Below are 23,180 nucleotides of genomic sequence, written 5' to 3'. Positions count from 1 at the left end.
TGTCATCTCCTCAAAGAACTCAATAAGATTTGCGAGGCATGACCTGCCCCTCACAAAGCCGTGCTGACTGCCTTTAATCACACTATGCTTTGCCAAATAGTCATAAATCCTATCCCTCAGAATTCTTTCCATAACTTTGCTGACTACAGACGGAAGAATTCATAAAACATGGGATCCCTTGTGGGATTTGAACCCATATCCCTGGAGCATTAAAGTAAAGTGTTGCAGGTGCTGGACATCTGAAACAAAAACAGAAAGAGCTGGAAGAGCACAGCATGTGTGGCAGCATCTGTGGAGACAGAAACAGGTTTCAGTGTGACTCTTCTTCAGAACTCAGATCAGGAGCTGGGGCCTCTGGATTACCAGTCAGTCACATTATCGCTAATCCATCATTACATGACTTAATAGTTTTGTAATTTAAATGTTTTTGAGGAAGACATTGTCCTCATGTCCAGGACAAAATTAGATTAGATTCCCTACAGTGTGGAAACAGGCCCTTCGGCTCAACCAGTCCACACTGACCCGCCGAAGAGTAACCCACCCAGACCCATTTCCTTCTGACTAATGCACCTAACACTATGGGCAATTTAGCATGGCCAATTCACCTAACCTGCACATCTTTGGACTATGGGAGGAAACCCACACAGACACAGGGAGAATGTGCAAACTCCACACAGACAGTCGCCCGAGGCTGGAATTAAATCTGGGACCCTGGTGCTGTGAGGCCACAGTGCTGACCACTGAGCCACCGTGCTGCCCTGAAGGTGTGCAATGTTTTAAATGTAGTGATGATGTTACAATGAATGATATTTTCTGATGACACAGTGACCACAATCTCTCTTTTCTTAATAAGCTGTAAAACTCTCTTAAGAAAGTGTCTTTATAAAACTAAATTGGTGTGTTTTTCTTGTTGAAGGTCTATACACATCATTCAAATTTTTAGCATTCAATTAGAGTCATAGACATGTACAGCATGGAAACAGACCCTTCAGTCCAACTTATCCATGCTGACCAGATATCCTTATCTAATCTAGTCCCACCTGCCAGCACTAGGCCCATATCCCTCTAAACCCTTTCTATTCATATACCCATCCAGATGCCTTTTAAATGCTTTAATTTTACTAACCTCCACTACTTCCTCTGGCAGCTCATTCCATACACGTATCACCCTCTGTGTGAAAAAGTTGCCCCTTAGGTCTCTTTCATATCTTTCCCCTCTCACCCTAAACCTATGCCCTCTAGTTCTGGACTCCCCCACCCCAGGGAAAAGACTTTGCCTATTTACCCTATCCATGCCCCTCATAATTTTGTAAACCTCTATAAGGTCACCCCTCAGCCTCCGACGCTCCAGGGAAAACAGCCCCAGCCTGTTCAGCCTCTCCCTATAGCTCAAACCCTCCAACCCTGGCGACAACCTTGTAAATCTTTTCTGAACCCTTTCAGGTTTCAATTATTTTGCTGAAATTGATTTCTGAAACTTGGCAGTTCTAACAGAGTCTTAAAGTACACCATAGATTTTGGCCAAATTATTTAGCAGTTTGAAAAAAATAGGATAGGCAGCAAATGCCATTAATCGAAAAAAAAACTTCAGATAGAAACTGAAGCTTACGTATTTTATGCAGATCTTTGCAAAAAAGTAAGAACAGAATTTGTCGATAGCAGAGTAACTAAAAGTACTGTTAAGTGCTTGACTACAGCTGATTTGTTGAAACAACATTAGAGATTGATGGTGGTGTGGGCCCATTCAGCCCCTCAAGCCTGTTCCATCATTGAATAAACCATGGCTCATCTGATTGTGGCTTCACTCCACTGTCTTGCCTGCCTCCCATCATCCTAAATTTCTTTGTCAATCCAAATTCTGCCCGAGACAAAATTTGAATAGTTTAATGAGCCAGCCTCCCCTGTTCCATGTTGAAGAGAATTGCAAAGACTAGCTTCCACTGAGAGAAAATAAAACTCCTCCTCATATTTTACATATTACAAAAATATACTTTGTTCATGATGATATCTTTATAAACATACATAGTCACTAAAGCAGTTCAGTTCTGTACAGTAGCAAATGAAGAAACAAACAAACATTGGAATTTGACTCTATCAAGCAAACAAACCAAAGGCATTTCTTATTTGTGTAAGATGGTTTTTATTGCATTTGAGGCAATGGGAGGGTCTGGTAACTAAACAGGCCCCCATTTAACTTCAGCAGAAAGACCTTCGAGATTGGTCTTTCCCCACTGACCCTTGGCAGCAGCTACCCCAGTCTTTAGTACGTCTCTCAGCACGTGCTCCTGGACCTCGGAATGTGCCAGTCTGCAACAGTTGGTCAGGATCAACACCTTGCTCTGGGAGACCAACAGGTTTCGGGCAGACCACACAGCAGAGTCCTGGGTCATGGAGCTGCTCGGGATGAACCTCAGCAAAAACCACTGTACCTTTCTCCAGACTTCCTTCCTCCTCATATTTGCCTTAAAGTACTCCTCTTATTTTGAAATTGTACCCTACTTCTCAGTATCTATCTTGTCAACCCATTTGAATCTTATACGTTCCAATAAATTTGAAATTCTTTGAAATGTCAATGAATATGGCTCCAGTTGCTCAACTTTTTCTATGACAAACCCTTCATTCCAAGAACAAACTTAGTGAATGTTCTCTAAATTGTTTCCAACGTAACTATATCCCTTCAGATGTGACGAGATCAACACTGTACAGAAACTCCAGATGCAGTATTGCCAATAGCCTGAACAACTGCAATAAGACCTTCCTCATTCTATATTGTAACCTCTTTGCAATAAAGGCCAACATTCCATTTGCCTTCCAACCTACTTACTATAACTGGAAGAAAGTGAGGACTGCAGATGCTGGAGATCAGAAACGAAAAGTGTGGCATTGGAAAAGCAAAGCAGGTCAGGCAGCATCCGAAGAGCAGGAGAATCGACAGTTCAAGTGTCAGCCCTTCATCACACTTTTCAACTGCTTGTCATACTTGTACACTGACCTCTGGTGATTCAGATAAAGTGATTTTAACTCGGGAATTGAGGTTGACCTGAGAGCCAGTGGGTTGTGGTGGAGTGTGAGGGGAAACTACCCAAGGTGAGTTTGACTTGTGTCCCAAAGGTTGGTGATCTCCACCAGGAAATTACCGAACGTCGGTTGACAAAATTCTTAGGGAGTTTAGAACAGCTTCTTCCAAGAACTAACTATTGACTAGAATCTGAAAGTGAAACAGTGTCAGATAACAGATCAACCGAATGGGAAACGTGGACTGATTAGCCCCTGGACAATGATGAAGAAGGTAACAAGATATTGACTGGGTTGCCATGCAACGCCTGGAAATGTGGTGGAGGCAAGTTCAATGGAGGCATTCAAGAGGGTATTGGGTGCTGTTTCGATAGACATAGGGGCAAGGGCGTGGACAGGAAGGCAGTAGATTGGCACCTTGTCACATTGAGGTGTGGCACGATGGGCTGAATGGCCTTATCTGGCGCCAAAAAGGGTTGATTGCAGGGCAGGGGCGGGGCCAGTGACGTATGGATAGTGGGCGGGGCCTCTGGTGCGGAGAGTTGAAATGACCCCGAGGTTCAAACGACAATGGGCGGGGCTAGGAGGAGGGCCGCGGCCAGAGTGCAGCTTGTGGGCTGGTCCGAGGTGTGGGCGGAGCATTGACGCGAGGTGTGGGCGGAGCATTGACGCGAGGTGTGGGCGGGTCCACGGGCGGGACGCGTGGGCGGAGCATGGACGCGAGGTGTGGGCGGGTCCACGGGCGGGACGCGTGGGCGGAGCATGGACGCGAGGTGTGGGCGGGTCCGCGGGCGGGACGCGTGGGCGGAGCATGGGCGCGAGGTGTGGGCGGGTCCACAGGCGGGACGCGTGGGCGGAGCAGTGGCGTTTGGGTTTGGGCGGGCATTCCAGGGTCGCGCGAGACTGGCAGGGCCGCGCCCCGGCGCTGTGGGCGGGGCCTGGGCATGCGCCGTCAGTACATCGCGGCGTGGAGGGGCGTGTCCGGGCCTGAGATCTCGCGAGAGCCGTTGAATGTATCAGTTTGCGGTGGGAGGTGGGAGCACGTGGGCCGGCGCTGGAGCCCGGAGCCTGTGAGAGACCCGGAGACGGAGAGAGGGACCCGGACCCCGACCCCTCAGCCTGGTCGCCTTGTCTCCCCACCCCCGGGTGAGTTAGTGTCCGTGAATACCCCTGTCCTCCGGCTGGGGCCTGTGTGACTGCGGTGGCTCCGGGCTCTGGATTGATGCCGCTGCTGTATCCCCCCCCCCCCCGTCTGTCTGCGGCTTCTCTCTCCCCTCTGGAGCCGCCGCACTGAGCCCGCCCGCCCCGGCTGCTCTGACGCCGCGTCCTCCTGGGGGTGACCCTAAGCCGCTGAGCCCAAGGTCGGGGCTGCAGCATGCGGGGCCTGGGGTGGGAGGTCGCGGAAGGCCGGCTGAGGGGAGACCCTCCCGCGGGTGACGGTGGTGGGAAGGGAAGCAGCAGCAGCAGCAGCAGGGCCCGGGCTGGGTGAATCGGGCGGCCCCTGCTGCAGTCCGGGGGATGGGCTGGTACTGGAGGTCACTGGGCTCGCCTTCACCGCCATATGGAGCGGGAGGCCCCTACTTTACAATCCCATCAAAAACTGCCACACGTCCCGCTTTTTACAGCGTTTTCTGTGGGCGGGGGAGCGAACGATTAGCGCTTCAAACAACAATAATTCGGGCCAAGTCTTTAGTTCTGTCTGGTGTTGTCAGGAATTGGGTTCATTTCACTGAGAGCTGTCTTGTTTGTTTTAGTTTGTGTGAAGAGTTGTTGTTCTCATTGACCATTATTACTAGGCAGATTCTGGAAATACTTGCAATCCGCAAGAACGTGTGCTCACCCACTTTTGTCTGTGCGCTCCCAGTTTCACAATCAAGACATAAATGGTTTGGCATGGGATGGTGCCAGTCATGCTGCCCCACGTCCTGATCTCTGCCCCCTTTTGTGGTAGCAGAATGAGCTTCTGTGCGTATTGTAGCTGCCTTTATGTGGTTTGCTCTTATTTCAGTTTGCCTCATGGTTCAGGCTTTTTAAAAAAAAACAGTGCAGTAAAATGAATTTTACCGATCAGGGTGCCAGTGTAGAATGGTGCCTGAGTCCTCTTGTGCTTTTAAAAACTAGAGCTAAAATAAAACCATGCGAATCTGACTGGTTTGTTCAACTGCTCTTTTAAGCTTTGTGACTGATTTGTGGGTGGAGTTTCAATTTGACAGTCACTGTTTCAGTCTTGCTGTTCGGATTCATAGTGTTATCAGTATTTGTGAAATTTTCATTGCACCACTTCAGGCAGTATATCTAATGTGATTGAAGTGTACTTTTTCTATATTGTAGTGAATGGATAATAGTTAGTTTTTGAAGTTTCCTGCAATTGGTCCTGTCTCTGCCCAGTGTTAAAATCACTGTAATGATTGTGCTGATAGCTGCATCTCAAAATGACTGCTTTTTCATCTCTTTTTCTTATCAGTGCTGTGTTATCAATACCCCTCCTAAAATAAGTTGACCTTGTTTCTGTGCAAGTATACCTTGTGCCAGATTCGGTTTGGTTGTGGTGTTTGTTCACTTTCACTGGTGACTTTAGATTGGGATGGGGCCAATGGGAGTGGAGTTGTGCTGACTGGGCATAGAGAATGTGTGTGTGTGTAGAGGACAGATTAAGCGTGAAGAGCTTTCTTTGTACACAGTTGTTTCCACCTCTTTGTCAACTGCCAATGCACAGAAATACTTTTAAGTGGAGCAATAGGAAGGATTTAGAGGGATGTGGGCCAAATGCTTGCAAACAGGACTCGATCAGGTTCAGATATCTTGTTGGCATGGGCAAGTTGAACCAAAGGGTCTGTTTCCGTTCTGTACGTCTCTGACTCGATGAACCTATTTGAATAGGTTGGTGGCAGTGCAGTACAGAAGTCATAGAGATGTACAGCATGGAAACAGTCCAACTGAGGTTGGATAGGCTGTAGCTGTTTTCCCTGGAGTGTCGAAGGCTGAGGGGTGACCTTATAGAGGCTTATAAAATCATGAGGGGGATGGATAGGGTAAATAGTCTTTTCCCTGGGTGGGGGAGTCCAGAACAAGAGGGCATAGGTATAGGGTGAGAGGGGAAAGATATTAAAGATATCTAAGGGGCAACTTTTTCATGTAGAGGGTGTACATGTAGGCAGTGAGCTGCCAGAGGAAGTGTAGTGGCTTGGTACATTACAACATTTAAAAGGCATCTGGGTGGGTATATAAATAGGAAGGGGTTAGAGGGATCTTGGCCGAGTGCTGGCAGATGGGACTATATTGGGTTGGGATTCATTGTACCTCACACTATCTTTCTGCAGTGTTCAATCTGTGGTGAAGGAGCTGAACTTCTATAATGACAATTTATATTGGACATCTATTGAGTATTGTGCTTTGCAGGCTCTCCATGAAGAAGACATCTTGTGGTGACCAGTTTCTTTGGGGAGGGAAGTGGTGGGGGTGCATGGTTGTTAAACATGAGGATGCTGTGGTTGCACAGCTGGCATGAGGGAGGGAGGCAATTCCAGTCTCTGCCCATGATGCCTTAAGGCTTGGTGACCAGTTCTGGGTGAAGAAGGGGTGGAATACTCATGTTGGACATTTGGGAGATCAGTGTTATATGGGAGAAAGCTCAGAGTGGAAGTTGGGAACATTGGTTTTGTGCCTTCAAAAACTGAATGTTAGCATGGATGGGCAAATTGGGTTTGTTGCAGGATCTGATGTGGACACCCCAGGTTTCTCGACTCTTTAATATAAGACAAAGAACTGCAGCTGTTGGGCATTTGAAACAAAATTGGAAATTGCTAGTGAAACCTGGCTGTTCTCATTGAAGAGTCTCACGACATTGACTTGCCTTTCTTCCCACTGATGTTGCCCTGACTGCTGAGTTGTGCCAGTAATTTGTTTTTAAACATGATGCTTTTGAAGGGTCAGTACTGAAACTGGAATACTGTTGGGAGGTGGGAATCGGGCATTTGCAATGCTAGCTAATATTGGAGCAGGGAGGAGAAGAGGTGCAAGAGCATATATTTATTGGGCACAAGGGTGAGGGAGTTAGCGGTGGATTTTGTCGACTCAATAGATGTGAAAAAGGACTTGTGCAGAGTTTGACTTGGGGAAGGATAAGTTGAAAGAAGCTCTATTCTCGTGACAAATTGAGGTTTTGCTGCAGGTGTTCAGGAAGATTGATGTAGTATCAGGGTTAATGTGAATATCTGTTACTTTACACCAATGGGAAGTGATGCTAGCTGTATGCATCCTGTATCTAATCTTGGGCTTATAATGTTTTAATAATTGATAACACCCCCTACCCATCAAAGCAGAATGCTTGATTGGCACCGCGTCCACTCCCTCCACTGACACTCAGTCACAGGCGTGTGTACTATATCTACAAGGCGCACTGCAGAAATTCACCAAAGACCCTCATACAGCACCTTACAAACTCACAGCCACTTGTATCTAGAAGGACAAGGGCAGCAGATAGATAGGAACACCACTGTTTGCAAGTTCACCTCCAAAGCACTTGGCATCCTGACTTGGAAGTTCCTTCAGTGGGTCAAAATCCTGGAATTTGTTCCCTAAGGACATTGTGGGTCAACCCGTAGCGGGTGGACTGCAGCGATTCAAGAAGGGACCTTCTCCAGGGCAACTAGAGACGGGCAGTCAATGCTGGCCATTCAACTGTGCTCACGTCCCACAAATTTTTAAAAAACCTAATGCACAGATCTTTTTCATGCAACATGGTCCTTAACTGGCAGGTTGGGAGTGAGGAAGGGATGTTGAAGAAAGACCACTTGTGGGTTGTGACTGAAGCATATTCAGGGCAGAATTAAGGGAGATGTACCTGGTATCTGGTTCTACTCAATGTCACTCTTGAATACTATGAATTCAATACTTGCCTGGAGGACCGCGAAACCTCAAAAGCGCATCTTTTTTCCTAGAGCACTACTTGCGAACTTGAGTGCAGTTCAAGTTATTAAATAATTTTTGGAATCTGAGCATTATGACTAGTCAGTTTAGTTGGGCATGTTCTGAACTACACAAATGCGCGCTGTAAGGGTAAGGTACCGTTGTTGGAACGGATCTCTGCTGTCCTGATCTCCAGCAATGGCTGAGGATGAATGGGCAGCACAGCACTCTATGGATTTTTGTTTGTGTTCCTATATTGTTGGTAACCAATCCAAGTATCATTCCCTGTGAGATAGTGTTCCATGTGTTGCGCACCACATTTTGTTTTTAAAATTGCAAGATTTGGTTTTTTGGTTCTGTTAATTTCAGTGGTGCATGGTGACCTTAAAATAGCAATTAATTCAATAGAAATCTGCAGGACAGATCAAAAGGAGGCCAGGTTGTTCTCTTGTGTGATGTTGGTTATCCCACTTACTTGACAGGTGACAGGGCCCTTCTTCAAAATCAGGTAGAAACATCATTGTGAATTGCTATTGCCACCATCAAGAGGAATTGCCTGATTTACCTTGTTAGGATCTTGTGGCACAGTGGTAGTGTTCCAGCCTCTGGGTTAGGAGGCCTAGGTTCAAGTCTCACCAACTCCAGAGTTGTCATAACCTATTCGAACGGGACGATTTAACAATTGCCTGAAAGGTGAGTCAGAATGCCTTCATGATGGCATGACGAAAGCATTGTTACTCTGGGTGTCCATTGCAAGCACTGGTTCAAGTGGAAAAAAATGGTCCTTTGAACCTTGAAAGTGCTTGTGTCTGGAGAACAGCTCCTGTGTAACGGAGAGAGTAAATTTTAATCCGATATCCTGTGTTGCTGCAGAAAACCTTTTTTGTTCAAGATTTTCACCTTTCAATTGCAAAAACAAACCAACTTAAGTATTACTGTGTGAGAGGAGATTACCGATTGTTTGGCAGGAGATTCTGGTGAACAATGTGCCAGTTAATGATGATTGGCAGTGAACTGCCAGGCTTTGATTTAAATCTTAAACCAAGAAGGTTTACTGTGTTCTGAGTGGCTGTCACCTATTTTGTTGAGTTGAAATAGGTGCTGTATGTACGTGTGTTCCTTTTATCTGCAAGAACTGGCCCTGTAATTTAAAATGCAACTTCCAGTCCACATAGGCTATTGTTTTAAGCACTGCTCAAGTTCTAAGTTCACAAATGACCAATGTTATGTAGACTGCCGGCTTTCCAGTAGCCACTCAAGTGAGTTGATGGTTTTGACTCTAGATGTTTCTCGGTCTGGCGTGAAAGCACTGTTCAGTTGGGAGGTTTGATTTCAGGTTGTTGAATCTTTTAGAGAAAATATTTCCTTTTGATAAGATCCAGAGCAAGCCACTGACAGCTTCAGGTTCGAACAATGCTGTTGAGATTATGTCATGAAGTATATGTTCACCTGAAGGTTTGTGGTTACTTGAAACTTCCTCTGTCAATAAAGAGGGGAATCCCAGTGTTTTCAGTAGATGCTAAAATCAGACATCAGAACCAGTATAGGCACCAAAATCTACACAGCTGACTTTATCAAGGAAGGAAGTGCTCCTATGATGTGAGGAGACAGTCCAGAAATAAGGATTTAAAGTTGGTACAATCTTGGATAAGCTTTCTGTTCTTAGTGAGTGAAGACAAGGCACATGCATCCGTGGATGTTATGGGAAGAGTGGAAATTATGGAGGCATTGGTCATAATTGTCATGCCTGCTTTACACTCTGGGGTGAAGACAGAGCACTTGAGAATTGCAAATGTTGTTTCACTGCTGATAAAACATGTAAAGTTGAGCTCAACAACTACAGGCCGATGAACTATATAGTCATTTTGCAGGGAGGAGCATCCAGATAAGGCAACATCCATGTTAATTGGGTGGCCATTACAATCAATGAGTACAAATAGCAGAGACCAAACCCTTTACTGTTATACAATCAATGTTCTTAACTGGATTTATACAATGGATACTTTTCCCCTTGCTAGCTGACCTTGCATACTGAAGGCTTCCAATATTGTTAAATGATTTTACATAATGAATGCTTTTCCACCTTGTTAGTCCATTACCCTTGCCTCCAGCATCCCATTATTAACTAAGTTCTTATCTGATCTGAGTCATGCTCAGCTGAATCTCTTGTTTCCCAAAACTCAGAACTTGATGCTTTCCCTGCCTGCTTATACCTTCTACACATATTCATTGTGACAAAGTTTGCAGACGCTACAGGACTTGGAAGTAATGTGAGGAACGTAGCGCAGAAATCTCAAAAGGATATCGGCAATTTAGTGGAACAAGCAGGAAATTGGAAATTAATGCAGAGAAGTGTGGTGTGATTCAGATTGGTAGCAAAGGGATAACTCTAAAAGTGTCACAGGCGCTGAGAGACCAGGCTGTGCATGGAGATATTGATCTGTTGGAAAAGAGAAGATTAAGAGGAACTTTGATAAGAGCAGTTCAAAATCCGGAGTGCCTCTTGCAAAAATGCCATCCCGTTTTCCCAATTCCTCTTCCTCTGCCTCTGCCGTATGTGCTCCCAGGAGGACCAGTTCTACCACAGAACACACCAGATGGCCTCCTTCTTAAAAGACTGCAATTTCCCTTCCCACATGGTTAAAGATGCCCTCCAACGCATCTCGTCCACATCTTGCACCTCCGCACTCAGACCCCACCCCTCCAACTATAACAAGGACAGAACGCCCTTGGTGCTCACCTTCCACCCTACAAACCTTCGCATAAACCAAATCATCTGCCGACATTTCCACCACCTCCAGAAAGACCCCACCACCAGGGATATATTTCCCTCCCCACCCCTTTCTGCCTTCCGCAAAGACCTTTCCCTCCGTGACTACCTGGTCAGGTCCACGCCCCCCTACAACCCACTCTCCCATCCTGGCACCTTCCCCTGCCACTGCAGGAATTGCAAAGCCTGCGCCCACACCACCTCCCTCACCTCCATCCAAGGCCCTATAGGAGCCTTCCACTTCCATCAAAGTTTTACCTGCACATCCTCCAATATCATTTATTGTATCCGTTGCTCCCGATGCGGTCTCCTCTACTTTGGGGAGGCTGGATGCCTCCTAGCAGAGCGCTTTAGGGAACATCTCCGGGATACCCGCACCAATCAACCACACCGCCCTGTAGCCCAACAATTCAACTCCCCCTCCCACTCTGCCGAAGGCATGGAGTTCCTGGGCCTCTTTCGCCGCCGCTCCCTCACCACCAGATGCCTGAAGGAAGAATGCCTCATCTTCATCCTCGGAACACTTCAACCCCAAGGCATCAATGTGGACTTCACCAGTTTCCTCGTTTCCCCTTCCCCCGCCTCACCCTAGTTCCAAACTTCCAGCTCAGCACTGTCCCCTGACATGTCCTACCTGCCTATCTTCTTTTCCACTTATCTACTCCATCCTCCCACCGACCTATCACCTTCATCCCCTCCCCCGCTCACCTATTGTACTCTATGCTACTTTCTCCCCACCCCCACCCTCTTCTAGCTTATCTCTCCACACTTCAGGCTCTCTGCCTTTATTCCTGATGAAGGGCTTTTGCCCGAAACGTCGGATGCTGCCTGAACTGCTGTGCTCTTCCAGCACCATTAATCCAGAATCTGGTCTCCAGCATCTGCAGTCATTGTTTTTACCAAAATCCTGAGTGGTCAGGACACAGTAGAGGGAAAACCTTTCCTTTTAGAGAGGGACTGAAATCTGGGGGTGTTGATTTTAAGTAATTCCCAAAAAAAAAGCTATGTTATAATGGGAAATGTTTTGGCGTCATCCAGTGGTTGGAATCTGGAATGCAGTGTGTGCGGGATTGAACCAAAATGGCCATCTCCTCTTTTAAAACTACCAAAATCTGGAATGGGAATTTACTAAATCTGAATAATAATACCTGGGGTGATGGTGCATCCCAATCCCATGGAATGCCCACCAGCCTCTAAAGAATGCCTCACTCTGCGCTGTGATATTTGTGACTAATGCTATTTGGGATAGCAGCGGGTACAAAGGGATGTTGATCCAGGGTGGGTGAATTAAGGTAACATACGTGTGGGGGTTTGGTTCAATTAAAGGGGAGAGTACAAGACATGAGGGTCTGAAGCTGACCATAGAAGGAACCCAATAAGTACCAAAGTTCACAGATAATCCTTGTGTTGTCTGCAAACTACCAATTTTGGAAGCCAGTCTGCACACGTTTGAGGTAATGGTTGCCATGTGCCTGGGAGGGAAGAGGAGGAAGTTGCCAAGTGGTCTCACTTGGGATTTAGAACGAAGATGAGGAAGCTCATACGCAAGCTCTCTTATATGCGGACACATATATAGGCTTATGCCCGAAACGTCGAATTTCCTGTTCCTTGGATGCTGCCTGACCTGCTGCGCTTTTCCAGCAACACATTTTCAGGACACATATATACACACACCACACACCCCCATTACTCATACCGACATATGCACCCTCTCACACATACCCCATCACACTCACTTTCACACACTTAACCAAGCTTACACACACACTACCACGCCCACACATGCACACTCAATCTGTCACTCCTATGTGCGCGCACAAGCTTACGGGGTGAATTTGTTTTTGTAGAATTTGTCTTATTTTGCTCAAAAACTGCATGAATCCATGTAAAACTATACAGAAGGTTTGTCAGTGTGACATAGCATTGGGACACAGACATCACACTCTTGGTTAAAAGCCTGAGGTACCTTGAGAATGTAATTTAAAAGCAGTTCTGGGATTTACATATCAAAGACTAGAAGCCAACATATCCCATTGTAAAAGATGAAAGTTTCAATCTAAGATTGTTTACTGAATCACATCTCCATCACATTGGACCCCTTTGGCTATAAATTCTGTCGTCATGATCTTAACCTCCACAACCACCTAATGAAGGAGCAGCGCTCTGAAAGCTAGTGCTTTCAGATAAACTCATTGGACTAAACCTGGTGTTGTGATTTTTTTAACTAAGTTGAGGAAGAATTTCTTCACTTGGGTGCTGATGTATCTCTTGAACCTGGTTCGTCAGTGCAGATATTTAGGACAGGTTGCTCCATTTCTGGGTAATGGAAACCATCGAGGGACAGTATCTACCTCAGCATCACGTTACTGCAATCAGCTGTGATCTGATTGAAAAGCAGAATGGGCTGAATGGCCTGTGTTTCCCCCTGTTTTCCATGTGGCCACATAAGCACTGCTCCTGTAATTAGTCCTTGACGTCTCCCAGGAGTTGGGAGAGTAATTTGCGGTCGGATCTCTGTGCCAGGTGGGCTGACTGCGAGCAGTTGGAATGTAAAAAATTGCCAGGCTTCTGTAATGTGGAAATGAATTCTTGAAGTGGAGTCCTGTCAGCAATCGTGCTTGAAGTGATAATTTTCCCTCAGTGTGATTTTTCTTTTCCTCAGATGTGTAAATGTTGTCCTCACCTCCTTGAGTTGTTTGTTCTGAAACTTCCATTCGCAGTGCAAGTGTCAACAGCACTTTGATAAAAGCGCTGGGAAACAAAAAGTGATGATTTGAAAGGTTAGCAATTGTAAATAAACAGGGTTCAAAGAGCTATGTATTAAAGTGTTAGCGACTGGAGTTGTAGTGGTGGAGCTTTCACTTTGAAATCGAGTGGGTGGTACAGCTGAGGGTCTTGGTGTCTCGCGCGCGCTCTCTCCCTCTCAAATAGCTTTGCCATCCTTTTGTTTTTGGAAGCTGTTTCATCATGCTCACAAATGATACCTTGTTTCTTTAATCATTGGTTATTGTAGCAGTCATGTATCTGGGTTTGCTACAAAGGCACCATCAATCTTTGAAGCTCCACTTTTATGTGGAGAGGCTGGTGTTTCTATTCAGTCAGTAATTTTCAGAATTGTGGCAGTAGAGAAACTGTTTCTTACGGCACCGGGGTTGAGGTCAAGAGGGCACCAGTTAAAAGTAATTGGCAAAATAGTGATGATGGGCTATCCTTTGCCTGCAGCATGTGGTTAGGATCTGGAATACATCACCCAAGTGTGTGCTGGATGTGGGTTGTTCCAATGATTGGAGAGTAACTGGAGAGAGGTGGGTTTTTGGGGTAGAGTGCAGGTTAAGTGTTCTGCCAGAGGGCTGGCACTGATGTGATGGGCAGAATGGCTGTCTCCTGTGGTGTAACCATCCTGAGATTTTTATTTGTGTTCTGAGCATTCTTTGTCACGTGAGGGAGGCTCCTTCAAGCACCATCTTACACCCCCCCCCCCCCCCTTCCCTCAGTGCTGCCTGTGGACAGGCAGGAATACAGTTCCCCTCCATTATTGTGCCTGCACTTCTCTGCAGTCAGGTTTCAGAGGACAGCACACGTGAACAAGTCACACATGCACTTTCTGAAAAGTTATAGGGGATATTGTTGCCAGCATTGGACGCCACAGCAGGAATCAATTACGTAAACATTATTCGTGTTGTATTCAGCAGACTGGTTATTTTAGACCGTTTAGTAATGACTTAACTCTGTGCAGTATTCAGGGCACAGTCTGAGCTTAATGATTTCACTTGGTTTGTTAAATTTTATCATAAGGAAATTCTGAATGTGGTTGCTAACTTGTGGCAAAGTGAGATTGGCTTCGCTCTCCGCATGTTTGGGGCTGTTTTGGATTCCTGTGTGACACTGAGCAGACGCCAGTCCCTCCCTGCGGTCGTGGAGAGCTTATTTCAAGGTCTTCCCAGGTCGAACGATGTTATGGGGCCACCTCAATTCCAGGCAATTACACTGACCCTCATCTGCAGAGAAGTGAGAGTTAAAACAAACCATTCCGAATCTTGGGCACGGCACCTTCACGGACAGTATTTGTTGCAGTGTCTCGGTGGTCAGTGTTGGTGAGTTTGTCCTTTGCGCCACATTGGGGTGGGAACTGTGGCTCCTCCATTTCCAGTATTGTGCAGTAGCCCAAGGTAGGACTGACTTGAAGCAGACACTAATCCCTATAGTTTTATTGTGGGTGTGTTGCATAACCTGTCCACAAATAAACTTATAATCAAGCTGATGTGAATTACACAGACTTGATTTGTACTTTAGTTGGGGCAGACAGCACAAGTTTGTGGGTACTTGTTCCAAATTGTAGGTATCGGTCAGACTGAATTAAGGCTAACAGTTTAAATGGAATATAATTTGTAACGTGGGTAGTCTGGTTGTGAGGATGGTGTGGTGAGCCTCTTTATCTTTGGGTGGTCCTGAACTGTTTATTTTTAGATGCTGTACATATTCCACAGACAGATGCCTGTCCCAGGTGATCAAGTTGCAGAAGCAGTTATTTTAGGTGCTTTTCCTGTCAAGCAGGAGGAGTGTGTGATGAACTCGTTGCCAGGGTGGGAGATATTCCTGTGCCTGCATGGACAGCCCACACTATTAACTCCCTTGACCCTGTACTGCCTTTCAACACAATCATGCCTGTTTGAACTTCCTTTGGCACATATCCCTTCAGACCTTGGCTTAATAAACTTTTATTGATGATAGATTTAAAATTAACAACTGACCTAGCATCCACTGCCATTTCCAAACTTTGACCACTCTCAGAAGTGCTTCCTAATGTCTCTCCTGAACAGTTTGGCTCTAATTCTCAGGCTCAGTGCCTTAGTTCTCAAATCTTCCACCAGTGGAAAGCGGACAAGACCGTAGATAAAGATGAGCCCTGACTGTCTTGAAGACGTTTATCAGATCACCCCTAAACGTCAAAATTCTAGAGAAACCAGACTTCCTTTGTCTTATCCCTTCTCATAACGTAACCCCTCAAGTCCCAGTATCATTGTTGTAAATCTATGTTGTACTCCGTCCAAGGCCCATTCATCTTCCTAAGATGTAGTACCCAGACATGCTGTCAGTGCTCCGTGTGGAGCACTCCAAGTTAGACCAAGTGGGGTCTGACCAGGGTTTTGTGTAACTGGCGAAAGTGAGGACTGCAGATGCTGGAAATCAGAGTCAAGAGAGTGGTGCTGGAAAAGCACAGCAGATCAGGCAGCATCCGAGGAGCGGGGGGGGGGAAACAATCGGCATTTCGGGCAACGGTAATTCCTGCTTAAGGGCTTTTGCTTGAAATGCCGATTTTAATTTTTTTTCCCTGCTCCTCGGATGCTGCCTGACCTGCTGTGCTTTTCTATAACTGTCGCATAACTTCTACTTCCTTCTGCTCCAATATGCTAGACCTAAAGGCCAGCATTCCATTAGCTTTCCTGATTATTTTCCAAATCTTTGTGGTACTTTAAAGATCTCTGCATCTGAACCCCCAAGTCTCTTTGGACACTTGCTGTGTTTAACTTCATGCTATCGAGAAAGTACAAAATGGATAACCTCAAACTTGCTTGCTTTGAACAAGCATCTGCTGCAGTTTTGCCCATTTTCTACCCACTCTACAACACTGCTGTCATCAGAAGAATTGGATCTATGACTTTCTGTCCCATTATTTGTTAACAACTTGGATCATGTAAATAACTGAGGCCCTAACACAGGTCCTGGTGGGGGCCACCTCTGATCATATCCTGCCAGTCGGGGACCCAGCCACTATCTCTACTTTCTGTTGCTGCCACTTAATAATTTCCCAGCCGCGTCAGTAATTTGCCATCTGTTCCCTAGGCTCCTGCCTTAGTTAACAGTCTCTTGAGTGAAGACATTCTTCCTGAGGTGAAAGGCCTGCACCTTATTCTGAGGCTGTCCCCTAGTTGTAGATTTCTCAGATGAAGGGGGAGATGTAAAATGCTTGTAGATATTTTGTAATCATCTTGTTCAGAGGTTTTAGTACATGTGTCCAGAGCAGGTAAGACCTCAGCCTACTGAGGTCTACTCCAACTGTTTAAGAATGTTTTGTCTCATTGAGGTTAAATGTAGATATGTGCAGAACTAAAAATTGGCCTGGTGGAATCCTTTAGGGTGACCAGGGTAATCTATTTAATTAGAGGCTGTTTAATTTAACCTTGTGTTGGGGTGCTCAGACATGCTTCTAATAGCTGTGCTTGTAACACAAGTGTTTGAAGTTCTCTTTGCTTTGAGAGAAGCTGATCAATTGTAAATGTAAGCAAATAGATTCTTTCAGATTCTCCCTTGGCCTCTAGATGTTTGTGTGTTGAAGTGAGTGTGACAGAAATAGCTCAGGGACAGATGAACTAATATAGACATTGCTGATGAAATGGGGAGATTGGAGCTGCCTTCCCCACTACCATTTCTAACCATGCAACTGGTTGATCTGCATTGGGAAAATACTAGATTCATGCTAGCACATTATTGCAGCCTAGGTAAGGTATTTTGCCAACATTGTTTGTCTTGGGTGGTCTAATGTATTCAATTTCCACCTTTTGGGTGTTAGGCCAAATGCAAATTGTCACATTTAAAATTCTATTCTTATGATAGAGCTCCAAATGCAGAGTCGGTGATCCTGCCCCACACGAGCCTCCACACACTTAGTTTCATCTCTCTCTGTCCATCTGTATGTCCTCCAATTCCTTCCTCCCTGATACCGAATTAAATCCAGGCGATTTCCTGCAGCTGCTCCATGTGTCATATTCATAGAGGTCTACCCAGAGCAAGGCCCTGTGGTCCATTGAGTATGCACTGGTCAAAAACTGCCTAGGTATTAAAAATAGGAAGAGACCTGGATTGGGCAAATGGCCTTGAGGTAGATCAGCCATAATCTTGTTGAATGACAGATCCAGGTCAAGAGCCTGAATGGCTCACTTCTTTTACCTGACCCTTGCCACTTTGATTAGTTGAGTTTCTCCTGCTTTCTTAGTGGAATTGTTTAATGAGTGTGATTAACAGTGGGTGAGTGTTACAAAGAACACATTTTAAATAGGCTCGTGGTCTCGCACTGTGTTCAAAGCTGCCAATGTCGAGGAATGTGTGTTGTCCCAGTTTGTGAAGGCTTCAGTTGGTTAATGCAGTGGGGATCAGAATTGGATTTTCCACCTGAGCTACCTGGATAGCGGCTCGCTGCTAACAGGAAAGTGTGGACTGGGTTGTCTATGACTTATCCAGTGCTACCAGTTGAGAAGTGGGTGTGCGTGTGGGCAGGGCAGGATTGACCTTCATTGGGAGGAAAGAGCAGTTGAATTCCTTTGAGTTTTATTCTGAATGTTGCAATTGAACCTACTGCATAGCTCTCAGTTTGGAAGATTACCAGTTTCAATGATGGAGACAGAAAAGGAGCTATTTGCTCTATCTGTAGGTCAGGAATTCAATCAATTTGTGTTCACAATCAATTTCTCACTGTAACCTCCAGCTGATGTTTCAAGCATTGTGCCTTGTTTCGTTGCTTGAGGTTTGATTTTGTTTTTAGTCCAGTTTTTCATGGGAGTGGCAACTGAGGGCTGCTTGAGTGTTTGGTTTATTTCTTACTGGTCTCTCACTGTTTGTTCTATGCTGTTGAAGCGCTGTTCCAAAGAACTGCTTTCATGGGCTGACTTTATATTTGAAACACATTTGAAGCACTGAAGACAGTTCTGGTCATTTTGTTTGAGGAAAGATATTTCCTCCAGAGACGGTTCATTAGGATAGTCCTTGGTATGGAGGGATTATCTTAGCAGCAAAGGCTAAACAGGTTGGCATTCTACTCACTGGAATGTCGAATAATGAGAGGTAATCTCGTTGAAACAGATCGCCTTAAGGGACTTGACAAGGTTAAGTGCTGAGAGGGATGGGAGAGCCTCAGAATAAAGGGCCACCAATTTAAGGCTGAGATGAGGATTTCGTTCAAGGTTGTGTGTGTTTGGAACTGCTTGCCCCCTGAGAATTGTGGGGGCCAATTCCTTGTGCATATTTAAGGCCGAGACAGGTAAATAGATTCTCGATCAGGTGGGGAACCGAGGGTTACGGGGAAGGGTAGGAAGGTGGGCGTGAGGCATGTTCCTGATGAATGGCTTTTCCCCGAAATCTCCTGCTCCCCAGATGCTGCCTGACCTGCTGTGCTTTTTCCTGCACCACACTCCCGACCAATGAGGAATGTCCGGTGAGCCGTGATGCTGTTGGATGGCAGAGCAGACTCGAGGGGCCGAATGGCCGCCACCTGTTTCTGACGGGTGTAGTTGTGGATTTGCAAGTTGGACAATTGACCCACTTTCGTTATTATTTAGGTTTGCTGTACCATTAACTAAGATCATGGCTGATTGGCCTCAACTGCACTTTTGCACTTTACCCCTCAGTTCACTAAAATCTATCAACTTGAGTTGTATACCCGTGTCCACAGCGCACACTAGGGAATGCCAAAAATTCACAACCCTTTTGGGCGAGGGCATTTCTCCTCTTCCATCCAGAATGCCTGATGGTGAGATCGATATCCCAAGTGTTTACTTGTTAATGTTTGTTGAGGTTTGGGTTCAGTTCTAATCCATTCACTTCTCTCATTCATGGTCATGTAGTCAAAACCAGTCAGGTTTTAGTGATGAAAAAGCTCTCCTTTACAAATAAGTCGCATAAATTCTCAACTTGAGAGAGAAAGAGTGATTAAAGAGTTTTCCATTGGTGAGAAGACCATTTGTAGTTGAACAAATAGCCTTTTCAAAAAAAAATGTCTGTTCTTTGCATAGTTAGAAACTTGAATGAGGAGAAGAAATTGGTCTGGGTATTAAAATCTACCCCTGTTTTTAAAAAAGAGGTTTTCCTTCTAAAATATCACTGCCTCTGCACACAGTCTTTTGAATTCACCAAAAATGATCAAAACCTCTTCAAGGATGGTTAACTGAGAAAGCAGGAGGACCTTGTGAATTCAAATAAGCCTCAGTAAAATTGTCAAAAGGTCTTACACTGTATTTTACATTTTAGAAGTTGTGTGGTACCTTTCCTCAGTTCCCCGTCAGGCTTGAACCATTGTCCTTTGCCGATGATTTCTGTGGGAGTTGGGGAAGAGGGAGATGTGTACTGGGAGGGGCAAAAGATGTGGTTCAGCAGGGGGAGCCTGCCAAGCCTGTGTTTTGGGATAGGCTTTGAGCCTCCAGGGTCGGGTACTGTGATAATTTGAAGATGCCACGTGTCCATTCCGAAACTCAGAGGCTGTCTGAAGCCTTTCAGCTGGGGCCTGGAGCCCAGTTTTGGAAGCTCGGCCTGACTGTGAATGGTGGAGGGGTATGTGACGACCAGCTCAATTTGAGAAGAGAGCATTGTGGTAAAGCTGCATTCCCTCAGTACGGCAGTTTTGTTATTCACTTATGGGATGTGGGCATCACTGGCTGCCCAGCATTTATTGCCCTTCCTAGTTGCACTTGAGATGGTGGTAGTGAGCTGTTCTCTTGAACTGTTGCACTCCGCGTGCTGGAGGTAGACAAATAAAGCCGTTGGAAAGGGAAATCAAAGATTTTCACCCAGAGTCTCTGATATATTTCTGGGTCATTGTTTATGTATTTTTGAGTTTTTGTTGGTTTAAAAACCATGACTTTTTGACGAAGATATTGGTGGTGGAATCTTACTGTAATTTGCACCTGGATTTATAGAATAGTTCACAAAAGGTTGAACATTTTTCAATGATATTTGAGCTAATAGCAGAAGAGGAAATGAGAAGTTCTCTTCCATGCGTGAATGAGTCAAGTTTGAAAATTGTTGCACATTGTATATCTGTTGAGAAAGTGAGGACTACAGATGCTGGAGAGTCAGTCAAAAAATGTGATACTGGGAAAGCAGAGTCAGTCAGGCAGCGTCAGAGGAGCAGCAGAGTTGAGATTTCGAGAATAAGCTCTTCATCAGGAATTGTGAAGAGTTTTATGTTTGAAATGCTGACTCTCCTGATCCTCTGAAGATGCCTGACTCTTTGCCTGTGTCTCTGTTGAGTTGTAACTCTGTGTTGTCCAACAGGAGGGAATGTCCCTCATTGAGAGCTGTTGCTTTGTATCTCTAACTTGCAGTTTGAGGTTTTTTGCCCTTGTCTTTTTGTGGGGAGGGGTGTTGCAACTGACTGACCATGCATGTGTTGCAGAACACTGTAAATTGAGTTTCATTTTTAAAAAAGTAGATCTTCCTTTGGAATTTGTTTGCTATAAAGCATTTAGTTCCTAAACAGTCCTTGGCCTGTCAAGTCAAGACTTGTACACAGATTACAATTGGCATATCTGGTCACTGAAGTGATTAATCATCTTGTCCACATGCAATGAAATGGACTTTTCCCTATTTATTATTTTGATTACTTGTAATTCAGTCTGCTTCACTTGCAGAACAACTGCAGTATTGAAGTTTGTATCCTTCTGTACTTTGTCTCCCAAGATTTGGAGTTGACTTCTTTTCAGTCTAACTTCAGCCTTGAGTATCCCCTTATGCTGGAGGAGAAAGTGAGGTCTGCAGATGCTGGAGATCAGAGCTGAAAATGTGTTGCTGGAAAAGCGCAGCAGGTCAGGCAGCATCCAAGGAACAGGAAATTTGACGTTTCGAGGCTTCTTGATGAAGGGCTTATGCCTGAAACGTCGAATTTCCTGTTCCTTGGATGCTGCCTGACCTGCTGCGCTTTTCCAGCAACACGTTATCCCCTTATGCTGTCATCTTCCATGCAGTAACCACCCCAATGACTTTGCTGAGGTTGCTTGCTGTTAGAGAGAGCCAAGCACATTGGGCTCTGAGCAAACTGATTTCACACAGGGTGGTAGGCAGTAATGGAGGTGGTCACCTTAAGTTGGCATTTTTTAATTTAATCCTGAAGCACAGTGAATGAATGTTGCCCCAGTCCTGACTGGCTGTAGACTGCTGTTTCTGTGGGGAGAGACTAGCTTGAGAATCGGGCGCGGTTGAGAAGGGAGTTGTGATTTTGGCAGCCCCCCTACAGTGGTGCTCCATGGTGATGTATTATAAGCTTGGCTGAACCCAGAGCTGCGGCTGCTGGCCTAGCAACTATCACGGTTCAGTGTCTCCCCAAGTATACCTGGGTTTCCTCTGGGCGCTCTGGTTTCTTCCCACAGTCCAAAGATTAGATGGCCTGGCCATTGCTAAATTGCACAATCATGGCCAGGGATGTGCAGGCTAGGTGGGTTAGCCATGTGAAATGCAGGGTTTACTTGCTTACGGTTGGGAGTGGGATGTGCATCAAAAGGTCAGTTGGCAATCAATGGGCCAAATGGCCTGTTTTTCCACCTTGTAGGGATTCTATTCTAATACTTGCTCCTGAGAGCAGCGTGGGTTTCAGAAAAGTGAATGAGTGCGGTTGAATTGCTGCAAGCTGGCTGTGCTGTGGAATCAAAAGGAAGATCAGGACGGTAATGAGCTTCATAAAAATGTTTGAAAAGCTTGCACCTTGTGTATGCGCTTGAGCATCCACTCGCACATTGTGTTGTAGCAACCTCTCCCTCATGGACAATTTGGCTGTTGGCCAGCATTCCCTGAATGTCTTTCTAGTTGCACAAGCCTTCAATGTCGGTGTACGGTTAACACTTGCAAACCGGAAGTCTGTGCCACAATAGTGTGGCTATTTCTTTGGGATTACTTGGCTGACATTGAAGGGATCATTCGGATGTAAAATGCTCAAGGCTAACGTTACAACAGTGACTACACTTACATACTACCTTGACCATAATGTCTGATGGTCTTGGGAAAAGTGCTATATAAATTCAGATCTTTAGCTCTACAGATCGAGCGGTGGTGTTCAGAACTAAACCCAGTCTTGCATTTCCAAAAGGAAACCTGAGGTAATGGTTGAGAGAATTCTGGGCTTTTCCATTTCATCCTCTTCATAATTTTGTCTCATTGCCAACTATGTTCAGGCTGGCACTGACTACAGCTTAGTTGTGAGGAAGCTTCCCTGTTCAGTGCCAGAAGTTTGAAGAGCTCTGGTTTGGATCGGTGGGGCGGGGTGGGGGAGCGGTGGTATGTAAGGAAACTTTTTTACCTCTGTTTGAAAGCTCTTGATCTGTACTTTAAACTTGGTTAATGTTTAAATATTTTCACATGCCAAGAGCGAAAACATTGTAACTTATTGAACTAACGTCAATTAAAACTCAAGTATTCATTAGTGTTGCCAGTGTCTGGCTTCACGTACCTTGGCACAAGTGGTGATTTCACATTGTCTATTTGCAGCCGACGCACTCCAACACAACTGCGTAAACTGGCTCACATTGGCATCCTGTGTTTGTAGGCAGGTCAATCACATTCTGTCCTCTTCTGTGATTATGATGGAATGATCATAGTAATTATCATATTAATCAGATTCCTGCGCAGGGCAAGGCTATTCAGCCCATCAGGTCTCTGCAAGAGAAGTTCCATTGGTGCCACTCCCCCTCCCTGTGGCATTGCAATAATTTGCTTATTAGATTAGATT

General features: G+C 45.4%; 1 protein-coding gene across 1 annotated transcript in view; it reads left to right on the top strand.

Annotated features, from left to right (window-relative positions):
* Positions 1-4,021: 4,021 nt before the first annotated feature.
* Positions 4,022-23,180, top strand: part of akap1b (A kinase (PRKA) anchor protein 1b) — a 60,843-nt gene continuing 41,684 nt past the window's right edge. The window contains exon 1 of the mRNA XM_060848261.1: positions 4,022-4,161. The gene's annotated coding sequence lies outside the window, so the exon portion shown is untranslated. The remainder of the gene's footprint in view (positions 4,162-23,180) is intronic.

Source organism: Hemiscyllium ocellatum, chromosome 31 (assembly GCF_020745735.1).
Source record: "Hemiscyllium ocellatum isolate sHemOce1 chromosome 31, sHemOce1.pat.X.cur, whole genome shotgun sequence".
NCBI lineage: Eukaryota > Metazoa > Chordata > Chondrichthyes > Orectolobiformes > Hemiscylliidae > Hemiscyllium > Hemiscyllium ocellatum.
Note: the sequence above shows the minus strand (reverse complement) of the source record. Positions and strands in the feature narration are given on the sequence as shown.